The sequence below is a fragment of the Salvelinus namaycush genome, chromosome 30 (genome assembly GCF_016432855.1).
Source record: "Salvelinus namaycush isolate Seneca chromosome 30, SaNama_1.0, whole genome shotgun sequence".
NCBI lineage: Eukaryota > Metazoa > Chordata > Actinopteri > Salmoniformes > Salmonidae > Salvelinus > Salvelinus namaycush.
Genome location: NC_052336.1, coordinates 24,723,434 through 24,736,140, shown reverse-complemented (window position 1 = coordinate 24,736,140; position 12,707 = coordinate 24,723,434). Strand labels below are relative to the sequence as shown.

Below are 12,707 nucleotides of genomic sequence, written 5' to 3'. Positions count from 1 at the left end.
TTTGTTTACATCAGTTTGTATAGATAAATGAATACATGAATAAATAAAGCATCTAATTTCTCACTGATGTACTGTATACAGTATATCTGTGGCCTCTGGTTGTGCAGCTGTTTCCAATGCAATCCTCTTACGTGTAGTACTCTCCCCTTCCAGGCTTATAGCGGTGTATATTACCATAATACCAAACAGGGTTCATCTGTATAGACCAAACACACAGCAGTATCTGCCTGAAGCTTAATTGTTTGAATAAATCGTTTTTATTGAAAGATCTACCGTATGCACTCACTCAACATGGAAAGATGTAACTGCTCTCTATATAAGTAAAATCTTTGTCAAACCCACACAGTTGTTCTGATTTTTAAGTACCTTGAGGGGCGTCTGGAGCAAAGCCATGTTCACACAGGAATCAAGTAGGTTTGCAAGTACACACACACACACACTCTCTCCGACATGGGCACAATAACATTGCTCACATAGGCCTAACCATGTACGTAGGCTATACTCCACTGCAAGGGTGGGCTTCCTAAGCTTGTTACAGGACTTCAGTGTGCAGTTAAACTCCTGTTTTTGCTCCCCAGAATCAAGTGGCAGAGAAATGGAATCCAGTGTATGAGGAGTTGGTGTAATCCCCCATAATGCACCTACGTTGTTCCCTTTAATGGTTTTATGAGATTATTTCTCCTCAGAATAGCATCTTTCCAATTTCTGGTGCCGTTGTGTCATGTTTGTGAATGAGGCGCTTTGGGTTGAAGGCACACCGTGTATATGGACAGGAATTGGCTTATGGAGGATTTATTTATGTGATTTCACTTTTTTCCTGCCCTGAATTTCATGCTCTTCTCCATGCTCTTTTTTTGCTTCATGTCGGAAGCTCACTTTGACGGAGTCTTTTGGGTTTGTCCCTAACTCGTTTAATTTCAGTTACACAAACAATGTGAATGGGGAAAACATTGATACAATATGGTATTTTATTTCAGAGATTATTGCATGGAGAGTGTGGCTCAGTCCAGCTCTCGTGCATTTTTCTCCGGCCTGTCTAGTTGTTTTTTTTAAATTCCTTGAACGCTACGTACAATATCGTACAAATACCAACAATATGTTGAGGTTTTTGTATCTCAATGCTGTCATTGCATCTTTGAATGTCATGCTTAAATCCTCCTTTGGGCTTTGGCAAGTTTTAAATTGGTAGTTTCACGGTCTGATCACCTCCTCCCTGCAGAAGACAGAGCCACATTTCATTCAAGCTGGCCAGGCAGTCTGTATCTCTCCCTTCCCATCTTCCTTAATGGGACAATGGGCTGAGTGTTGGGTTACTGTCCTTGAGAGAGAATATATACTGTAGCCGTGTAGTGCGGAGAGTAAACCTCTAACCGCTGAGTGTCCATGTCCTGTCTGTCCTTGCTCAAGCAGTAGTCATTGGAGCATAAATGCCTGGCATTTTCAGCAGCACAGAAATTATTCATTTAAATGATTCAAGTAAATGTACATTTTTCATTTATCAGATTTTCCTGGCCGCATATTGTCTGTGGCTGTCATCAGAATGGCTATTTGGCTATCATCGATTCGGCATGGCTGACGTTTCAACCATTGCCTACCTGATGTACGGCAGGTCTGAAATTAAATTATTATTATTTTATTACCGGCACCTGAGAAAATAATAGATTTGAGCACTCCACTGTGAGGTGAAGGTCTCTTTTTAGTCCCATAGAGATGTACCCTGGATCCTCATGTCACACAGGGATCTACTCTGGGATATTGGCCTAGTTGTTTTTACCTCTTGTTAAGCCTGTATTTCTCCTGAATTCTATCTACGCTAGTACTGTTCTTCGAGGATTTTGTGTTGGTGCAGGGATTCAGTAGCTACCATCCCTGCTTATCTCCGGAAGGCTCCCGATGTCTGGTGGTTGGGGTATCCATTTCACTGATGACTGACATGACATTTCCTTTATAATGTCAAAGGCTTCTTTCTCCCGTGCAAGAGCAGAAACGTGGACTGGAGTAGGGAGGTACATTTCATTTATTTTGATTTAACTGGCAAGTCAGCTAAGAACAAATTCTTATTTACAGTGACGGCCTACCCGTCATTGTATGAGAACAGAATGCATGAAAACGCAATTGACAAACCGATGAGAACAGAATGGCCTATCTCAGGGCTCTGAATATATAGCACCCGCACACAAACACAATTATGTCTTAATTTTTCCCTCGTTATGGGCTGCCTAATTCAACCCATATTTCCCTTCTGAGTCCTCACTCGTACACAAATTGACATCTGGCCTCCAACCCCTGGGCAGATAAATGAGATCAAACTCACTTGGCCCTGCATGATCCCATCTCCTCTCCAGCCTGAGGGGTGAAGCGCTCGCCCCCCACCCCGCCCTTTCTGTTCTCCTTCGTCCGTCACTGAGCAGGGAATTGGAGTCACAGCTTGTTTGCTGAGTAACAGTCTAACAAATATGCTGCTCAGGGGCATTCAAGCCTATGGAGAGAGGAGAGGGTTGCTTTTAGGCTCCCCATCTCAGCTAATGGGAGCGGGCGCAGCAGTGATACCTGCAGACAGGTGGGGCTTGGGAGGTGTCTGGATTCATCGGACACTAATGCAGAGGGGGCAGAGGAATGTCTTGTTTGGTTTACAGCATTTCTGGCACGGGCTGAGGAGGCTCTGGGCTTTAGGCATTAACCACTGGTTTAAAGCAGGCAGGGTTTAACTAGCTCTAAATGCAGTTGGCCTGTTGATGCAACTTTAACAGTTGCATCATTCTGAAATGGGATGCTGTGATAATCTTGTAGATTGGTTATTACTGACTATGATGCACTTTGTTTTCATACACCCTGGTATTATTGTTCCCATACCTTATGCACCATTCATGCAACTATCTTTGTCAAGACAACCCATTAACTGTATTTTTCCCCATTGGAAAACCAAAGAAAATATGTCACAACAAAGCCCTGGTTAATTTGACATCTTTTTGTTGGAAGACTGTCAGCTGTTTGATTCCTCCTCGTTAGGCCTAGCCTTGTTCTCTGTGTGAATGTGTTCTGTCTGGCATGGAGGAAACCTCTCAGGAGACTGCCTTCCTCTGACTCCAAGTACAACGCACCTCCATTTGAATAAATGAACAATGGTGGGAGAGAAAAGCCACCAAGACTGCTCATTAACTGCACTGCACCTTGCCGAACCCCACGGCTTGTGTGAGAGAGGGTGTCAACGCCAGCCAACTGTAGCACATGCTAGAGACAGTAGGGATGGCTGAGCATTCCACATACAGTGTGAGCATTGTGTGAAACTTGAGGTTGAGCTGTGGATGCACTATAATTATCTACAAATGTGCTCACCCCCATTTGTCATCAGCTGCTGCTGTTTGTTTTCCCTTCATTTTCTCCAAACAGAATCTCTCTCCAATTAACAGTCCTTAGTGGCTGACCCAGAGATGTATATCGCGCTTTAATCATCATTGTCAGTAGGAGAATGGAAGGAGGAGGAGATTTAATGTTTCATTTAGTTAGTCCCAAACTCATCATTTGGCCTGCTGGCATGACACTGCTGCTCCTCCCTGTTGACTCTATGATAACCTAGTAGGAGTGCTTTCTAGCCTTTAGTGCTGAGTGATTCGTGTTTTTTGAGGTCTGTTCGGTTTTCCGTTCGGTTATTGAAAAAATAATCACGGTTTTCAATTTCGGTTTAGATTTGTATTTTTTTTTTTTCACCAAATGCATTGTGGGTTGAATGCTGTGACAACACTAAATGAATGTCCCGTGATGTTAGTGACTGCCCATTACTCCTTATCACTTATTAACTATCATTAATTCATGTTACTTTACTTGAATAAAATATTTTATTTGATGACTTTATTATTTCATTCCAAGTCATCTCATCTCTATAGAGCTGTTGCCTATGCTGTCTGACAAAATCTACATTTTAGTAGTTCTTCAAAGTAAGTAAGGCATACTTTATGACTGCTGAATTGCAACTATCAATCACTTAGATCACGTGTCAAACTCACTCCACGGAGGGCTTTGTGTCTGTGGGTTTTCGCTCAAACCTTGTACTTGATTGATGAATTAAGGTCACTAATTAGTAAGGAACTCCCTTCATCTGGTTGTCTAGGTCTTAAAAAAACGAAAAGCCGCAGACATTCAGCTCTCCATGGAATGAGTTTGACACCCCTGACTTAGATAATGTATTTTCAGCCTCGCGAAGCAACTGCTTTCTATCCCTCTCGATCGCATGTCTCTCTTCTTTGTCTCCGTGTCTGCTCCACACAGACCGGACAAGTTTTAAGCGGTCACGCAATTGATTTATGGTCATTGTACCACGTTTTCTGCGCTAAACTATGTCGAATATGGGCCTGTTGGAAACTAAACTCCCTACTACATGCCACAGTTCAGTCTTGATCTGATTTATCTCCACAGAAACTGCACATCGAGCTCACATAATAAAAAATGAAATGTAAAATGGAATTCAAATAATTGAACTGACCTCAGTCAATGTTTGTTAAAACCAAGAGAAAAAATTACCTACATTTCGGTTAATCGCTCAGCACTACTAGTCTTTAACTTTGAGCATGAACATAACTTTTTTCCAACTCTGGATGTAACATTAATAGATTCAGTGAATTAGTTTGAGGAGAATTTTCTCTGCAATCAGACACCGCAATACCCTGAAAGCTCTGGGGTAATTTACTATGAGGTTTATCTGGAATTCCATTGATTAGTATTTAGCAAGAAATATTCTCGCGTTACCTTACTCTTGCAGCTCTATCATGCCAAAGGCTGCAAACTGCAGTGGCAGACGGCCTGCGACTGACATAAAAACCCAATAACAGCCACCTCGGCTCACAGTCAGTCTATTTACGTGTTTGCTTCTGTCTTCCAGCTTAAGCTATTGAACTATCCTTACCTGTTATCCTCAAACCTTTAGCTTAAGGTCCCTAGAATTTACCCAGCAATAATGAAATGATCTCAGGCAGAAAAGAAGTGTGAGAGAAAGTCGATGCAGGTGGTTGGGGAGTGAGAGAATGCCCCGCTCTATTATACACTGTGTCAAAGCCCCACTTCCACCTGGGTAGAGATCAGAACGGTGGCTCTGTTTATTCACAAGGTAATGTGATGCAGGGATATTGTGGAGCTTCATCCCTGCTCCCGTTCTGTATAAGGGAATTGAGAGCTATAATTAAGTCTTAAGTCACACCGTCAGCAGATCTTTTTTTTTTAACCTTTAACCTTTATTTAACTAGGCAAGTCAGTTAAGAGCAAATTCTTATTTATAATGACGGCTTACCGGGGAACAGTGGGTGAACTGCCTTGTTCAGGGGCAGAACGACAGATTTTTACCTTATCAGCTCGGAGATTCGATCCAGCAACCTTTCGGTTACTGGCCCAACGCTTCAACCACTAGGCTACCTGCCGCCCCGATGCCTTAAATTGCTTTCAATCCCCCCAATCAAATCTGATTGAGAGGTTATGAATAACTCAAAGCATTCCTCTCCAACTACACACACAGGGCTAGTGTTTTCCTTGACAATAAGTCAAATTGAAGATCGATTTAGATAGAAGCTATATTCCTTCTAGATTGGATCTGGAGATTATTTTCCAGAGTCATCTGTATACCCAACGTATAGAAGCCAACAACATTGATTTGCTTTGCTTTAGAATCTCACACTCACCTTCTCAAGACCGTCTACAGACCACTCTTCTTCTCATGCTGTTTGTCTGCCGTAGTTGCTGAAATGTACGCCACCTCTCTGTATCAGAGAAATGAACGCGTCGCTTTGTTGTCTCCTTCCTCCACTCAGAAAGATGGGCAACAGGGAAGGTCAGCATATAAGAGTGTTGGAGAAGAAGATGGATTTCTCCAGTTGCCTCCTTTTCCCTTGAGCCCCCCATTCCCTTTCTGTGGGTCTCCCTGTCTCCCAACATGTGTCCTGCTCCTAAGCAGAGCACGAGGAAGAGCATTCAAACCCATCGTATTGCCTGATATTCCCAGCACTGAGATTATGGATGTGGGGGATGGAACTCCACACAGTGCTCTCGATTAAACACTCTCATTAGACTTAATTGAATATTGCTAACAAAACTGCGGGATAATGTTTACCCTTCTCAAACAAGAGGTCCCCTCCCTTTGCTTTTTTATGTTTCTCATTGTAATCCGTATTAGATAGATAATGTGTGTAACACAGCAAGCCAGATGGATAGATATGTGTTGTTTTTTTTGTAAATGTATGTTAAGTAACTATGTTTGGGATCGTGCTTTGCGCCTTTCTCCAAATCCCAAATCCGCTTGCGTAGTCATTTCATGATTAATTGTCAATTCCATAGACACTATTCAATCAAGTAATTCCCATACCATGTCATGTTTAGCTGCTGCATAGCCGTTTCTATGTAGACCTGTATGTGTGAAGTCTGTCAGGGCATGAATAGAAGAATATTTTCTTTAATAGCTCTCTTTGGATTTACTTTTTATGGCAGGTTTCCCCTAAGGGTATAATCTAAAATGTGCTCGTTAATATATTAATCCTGGAGTTCTTTGAAATATGCATGCCATAATGGAGAGGTAGCATGCCAAGCAGGCCTTGAAAAACAAACAACCAACCACAGAGAAGAGGACAGAGGCTTTCACCGTGCATGCTGGGAAACCTCCGGCAGCCAGTGAAGAAAAGGCGCTGTGTGATTGGTCCACATGTACAAGTCTAAAATTTGTGTGAAATTAACACTGTTAATCAAGACTATATTTTATGTTTTGTCCCCAATTTTATGGTATCCAATTGGTAGTTACAGTCTTGTCTCATCGCTGCAACTCCTGTACGGACTCGGAAGAGGCAAAGGACGAGAGCCGTGCGTCCTCCGAAACACAACCCAACCAAGCCGACACTGCTTCTTGACACAATGCCCGCTTAACCCGGAAGTCGGAGGAAACACAGTACACCTGAAGACCGTGTCAGCGTGCACTGCGTCCGGCCCACCACAGGAGTCCCTAGTCTGCGATGGGACAAGGACATCCCTGCCGTCCAAAACCCTCCCCTAACCCGGACGACGCTGGGCCAATTGTGCGCCGCCCCATGGGTCTCCCGGTCTGCGACAGAGCCTGGACTCGAACCCAGAATCTCTAGTGGCACAGCTAGCACTGTGATGCAGCGTCTTAGACCACTGTGCCACTCGGGAGGTAAGACTATATAAATATTTTAATCTAATTTAATCTGGGCCTCTGGAACATGATCAACAATCCCTCTTTTCCTGTTATTTTTTTTATGTCATTCCATGTTATTATCAGTGACACTCCTGATTATTCAATTAAGGAGGCAGTAAGACTGAAAGGACACTTGATTTGAGCTGATTGAATGGGCTACATCAGGCTCCATGAAAAGGAGAGGTAAACCGATACCCACTCTCCGGATCTGTAATGGCGGGCTCAAATCGACAATGGTTATCCTGCAAGTAACAATTAGCCTACCTCATCTGTGAACATATTTATGGTCTTGTGTGTTTTCTTAGATTTTTCTATTCTTACGAGGAGAATATTAACTGAAACAAACAATCACCCCTAATCCAAGAGAGGAGGTGGGAGAAACAATCAACTGATTAAGGATGAACACTTTGCAATTAAGATGTTAGAAATCACTGTTGGGATTTGCTGCTTCGTAGGTTTTCATCCGCAGATGCACCTGTTTTTTTTACTCCAATGCCACAGCTTGGAAGTCTTGGTGTAATTAAACAACCTATTCTCTATTTTAAAGCTACAATATGTAACTTTTTGGGCGACTTGACCAAATTAACATAGAAATGTGAGTTATAGATCTTTCGTTCTCATTGAACACAAGTCTTAAGAGGCAGTAGATCTGTTTTATGTGCTCTATTTCTATGCTTCTCGTTTTTGCATCTATTACTTTCGGTTATGTAAACCAGCTGAAAATACAATATTTGTGGTAATGGAAAATATGTTTCACAACGGTTTAGATGGTGCAATGATTCTCTACGCTTTACTTGCTTGTTTTGTCACAAACTGAATTTAGCCGAACTATTCAAATTTGAGCAACTAGGAAATGGCAGAGCGATTTCTGCATAGTGCACCTTTTAATAATTAAGACTTTCTTTAATTAGCTTTGTGGTTGCAATCCTGCAACTAGACTGTGACATGACATATCACTTAGAGCCCAGAGCCTTCACGCATACCTGAATTATGCATTCATTGGAGTCACGGGTTGAATATGCACAAGTCTGTTTCGAAGTCTATCCAATTGCCTGTACTGTGTATATCAACCTGCAAGTTTCTGCACCTTTTGTAATTTGTTTTGTATTTAAAGTCATGATGAATGGCTTTCCCTAATGAATTATTGTCGGGAACCCTGGCCCTAGGCAACAGCAGTGACTAGGGTCTGGGATGAATGACGGACTCTCTTGGTAACTTCGAAAAGGGAAAAAAATGTATTCGGGGCGGAGCTTCAGACAGACAACTATCCCAAAAAATCACGAGGCGTGCTGGGACGTTGCGATCTGATACCAAAGTTTGCCGGTATAAAGCAGTGATTTTAGTGAAGGTAGTTGATGCAAACTAGCCACTGATACATTGAGGGGGGCAACCTGTCTGTCTATGGAGACTTCTAATGAATAGGTTATAGGATTATTATTCATACATGGCATGAGAAAGGTGAAGACAAGCCACATAGTTCACTCTCATTATCACTGTGTAGAGGTGGAGAGTAATTACTGCCGTCTTCACAGACTTTGAATTAACCCAAGCTTTCACACCTGTCATAACACAGTCACTTTGATTATAAATACATTGGATCATTTCACCATGACATTTATTTTATGTTCATCAGTACTTACCATGCATAATGTAATTGATCAAAGCATGTCATGATATTAGTATAATACAGGAAGGCACAATTTATAGTCCAATATTAACGTGGGGAAGGGGGGGATTGGAGGGCAAGTATTTTACATTTTGCAATATTTAGCAATCATAGTAAAAGTCTGATAGCAGTATTTGTGATGTGTGGGTGTGTGTGCATGTGTGAGTGAGTGCATGTGTGCTAAGATGGGAAGATTCAGAGCAGGTGGGCAGACCAGTTCAAGTGTTCAGCAGTCTGATGGCTTGTAGATACCAACAGGCTCAGAGACAGTTTCTATCAGACCTCATGCTCCGACACCATCTTCCCGACGGTAAGGGAATGAACAGCTCGTGGCTGGTGTGTGTGGTTTTTGATAATGCCGCGGGCCTTCCTCGGCCACTGTTTCTAGTAGATGTCCTGGATGGGTGGGAGCACATCCCATTTATATTGTGTTATATTGACTACTACTGTGTTTTCCTGATATCCATCTTACTCAAATAGTGGTGCCATTGTAAAAAGTGTAGTATGCGTACAACTGTGTAAAACCAAGTGACGGAAGAAGTTTTACAGCCGTTTTTATTTTACTGGGCAGAGGTCTTTATAGAGCCACTGAGGTATGTCGTTACTGTGAACCAGGGAGAGGAGGAGGAGGAGGAGGATGACGAGGAGGAGTAGGAGGAGTGTCCCGTGGGGGGCTGTAAGTGTTTACAGGCTTTCTCAGTGATGTGGAGAGCTCCCCTGCCTCGTCCATGCCCTCTCTAATCAGACAGGCAGATACCCACCGCTAGCTGGGGAGAGCTTCCTTACAGCCTGATTTTAATGAACCTGTTTACTCCTCATCAGCAGACTGCAGGAGGCTACACACTCCACATGGGTCACACGTCTGAAGATCACAGAGGGAGTGCGAGAGAGAGACTCATGGAAAGTGAGAATGCAGCTAAACTCTGCGGTTGCCTCAGCAACACACTGTGAAATGTATAGTAGTGCCTGTCTCCAAAGGTCTCTATCTATCTGTATGGATAACCTCTCCACCCCACTCCCCTCTGTATCTGCTGCCCACAGTGGGACCATTGATCAAAGCAGCCTCTCTGTGGATGAGATTATCGCTCCCTTCCATGAAAAGGGCATCGGCCTGCATGATGGCAGATTTTAAAGGACCATGTGGTGTGTGGAGTTTTCTTTGTGTGCCTTCCATTTTGCCACACTTAGGCTTATCACAGTTCGATGTTGGATTTCCATGGGCGGTATGAAGCAGACACTGCACGAGTGGAATAGGAATGTCGACTTAAGAGAAAAGGACAGCGCTCTACTCCAAAAATCAGTTTAATATCTCATTGGAATTGGAAGGCACCATCCGAATTATCATGCTGTCTTTTACAGTGCACAGAACATAAGTGCTTTTCACTTATTATGACGAGCATATTTCTATAGGGAGAAGACACATTGGACCCTGCAGGCATTTTTTTCTGCCACCCTGGTAATGTTAGAAGACGCGTTGAGAAGTTTAATTTAGTATTCTGTCTTGCATGTGATGTCTCACAATAGATTAATTAATAACTGTAGAGATAGGGATCCCAGCTAAGTTATTCCATCCCTTTTCCTTCTTTCTTAGTGTTGCTGCTGAGTTCCCCCAGCCCTGAGCTAAACAGGGAGCCCACACAGAGCCCAAGGGCTCATCACTACCATTAGTTCATGTACAATTAGCTTTTCTGCAGACTGGAGGTTGCTTCTAAAAGTGCAACGCCATTTAGAATTAAATTGAGAGAAAAAAAATTAAGAATAATTGCTGCGGAACGGAAGTAAAAAGAAAAAGCACTGAAATACGTACAGTACCTGTCAAAAGTTTGGACACACCAACTCATTCAAGGGTTTTTCTTTATCTTGACTATTTTCTACATTGTAGAATTATAGTGAAGACATAAAAACTATGAAATAACACATATGGATTCATGTAGTAAACAAAAAAGTGTTAAACAAATCAAAATATATTTTAGCTATATTAGATTCTTCAAAGTAGCCATCCTTTGCCTTGACAGCTTTGCACACTCTTGGCATTTTCTCAACCAGCTTCACCTGGAATGTTTTTCCAACAGTCTTGAAGGAGTTCCCACATATGCCGAGCACTTGTTGACAGCTTTTCCTTCCCTCTGGGGTCCAACTCATCCCAACCCATCTCAATTGGGTTGAGGTCGGGAGATTGTGGAGGCCAGGGCATCTGATGCAGCACTCCATCACTCTCCTTGGTCAAATAGCCCTTACACAGCCTGGAGGTGTGTTAGGTCATTGTCCTGTTGAAAAACAAATTATAGTCCCACTAAGCGCAAAACAGATGGCATGACGTATTGCTGCAGAATGCTGTGGTAGCCATGCTTGTTAAGTGAGCCTTGAATTCTAAATAAATCACAGACAGTGTCACCAGCCAAGCCCCCCCACACCATCACACCTCCTTCTCCATGCTTCACGGTGGGAACCACACATGCAGAGATCATCCGTTCACCTACTCTGCGGCTCATAAAGACATGGCCGCCAGGAAACCTAAAATCTCAAAGGACAGATTTCTACCGGTCTCATGTCCATTGCTTGTGTTTCTTGTCCCAAGCAAGTCTCTTCTTATTGGTGTCCTTTAGTAGTGGTTTCTTTGCAGCAATTTGACCATGAAGGCCTGATTCACACAGTCTCCTCTGAACAGCTGATGTTGAGATGTGTCTGTTACTTGAACTCTATGAAGCATTTATTTGGGCTGCAATTTCTGAGGCTGGTAACTCTAATAAACTTATTCTCTGCAGCAGAGGTAACCCTGGGTCTTATGAGAGCTAGTTTCATCATAGGGCTTGATGGTTTTTGCGACTGCACTTGAAGAAACGTTCAAAGTTCTTGAAATGTTCCTCATTGACTGACCTTCATGTCTTAAAGTAATGATTGACTGTCGTTTCTCTTCGCTTATTTGAGCTGTTCTTGCCATAATATGGACTTGTTCTTGGTCTTTTACCAAATAGGGCTATCTTCTGTATACCCCCCCACCTTGTCACAACACAACTGATTGGCTCAAACGTATTAAGAAGGAAAGAAATTCTACAAATGTACTATTAACAAGGCACACCTGTTAATTGAAATGCATTCCAGGTGACTACCTCATGAATCTGGTTGAGGGCATGCCAAATGTGCAAAGCTGTAATCAAATCTATATTTATATTTGCTTAACACTTCAGTATGTGTTATTTCATAGTTTTGATACCTTCACTATTATTCTACAATGTAAAAAATAAAGAAAAACCCTTGAATGAGTAGGTGTGTCCAAACTGTTGACTGGTACTGAAAAGAAAACACTGTTCATCTGTTTTTACTATTCGCCATCTTATCTCTCTCTCTGGCCATAGGGCCTACCAGTCTCACACTGTGAACTGACGTGTGATTGGACAGTACAATGCAGGAGATGTGATGAATATGATGAACAAACCTACTAATTCAGTGTCCTTGTGGTTAGTTTGTGTCCGCCCTGAGATTGGAAGTTAGATCCCCGGCTGAGTCATACCACATACTGTAAAAATGGCACCCGATCCATCTCTGCTTGGCACTCAGCATTAATGCGATATATTGGAGGTAAGGCCCTGCGATAGACTAGCATCCTGTCCAGGGGGTGTACTTGTACATCAAGCTGACTCACTCTACAGAAACAGGAGATAGGCTCCTGCTCCCATCAGCCGTTTCGGCTCCACAAGCAAAATCAACGTAATTTTTTTTTTACTGCACAGTCAAGGGTTGCTATAGCTTCTGTTTCTATACTGTTGGCTTCTGTTCTCTATCTTACACCTCTGCGAAAGTCACTGTAGGCCTCAGACGGTTCCATTTGTCTCTGGTTTTCTTTGGTTCTACTGG

The 12,707-nt window shown here is 42.6% G+C and overlaps 1 protein-coding gene across 1 annotated transcript in view; it reads left to right on the top strand.

Annotated features, from left to right (window-relative positions):
• LOC120024953 (T-cell immunomodulatory protein-like) overlaps positions 1-12,707 on the top strand; it is a 119,760-nt gene that overhangs the window by 7,847 nt on the left and 99,206 nt on the right. The gene's annotated exons all lie outside the window — the stretch shown is intronic.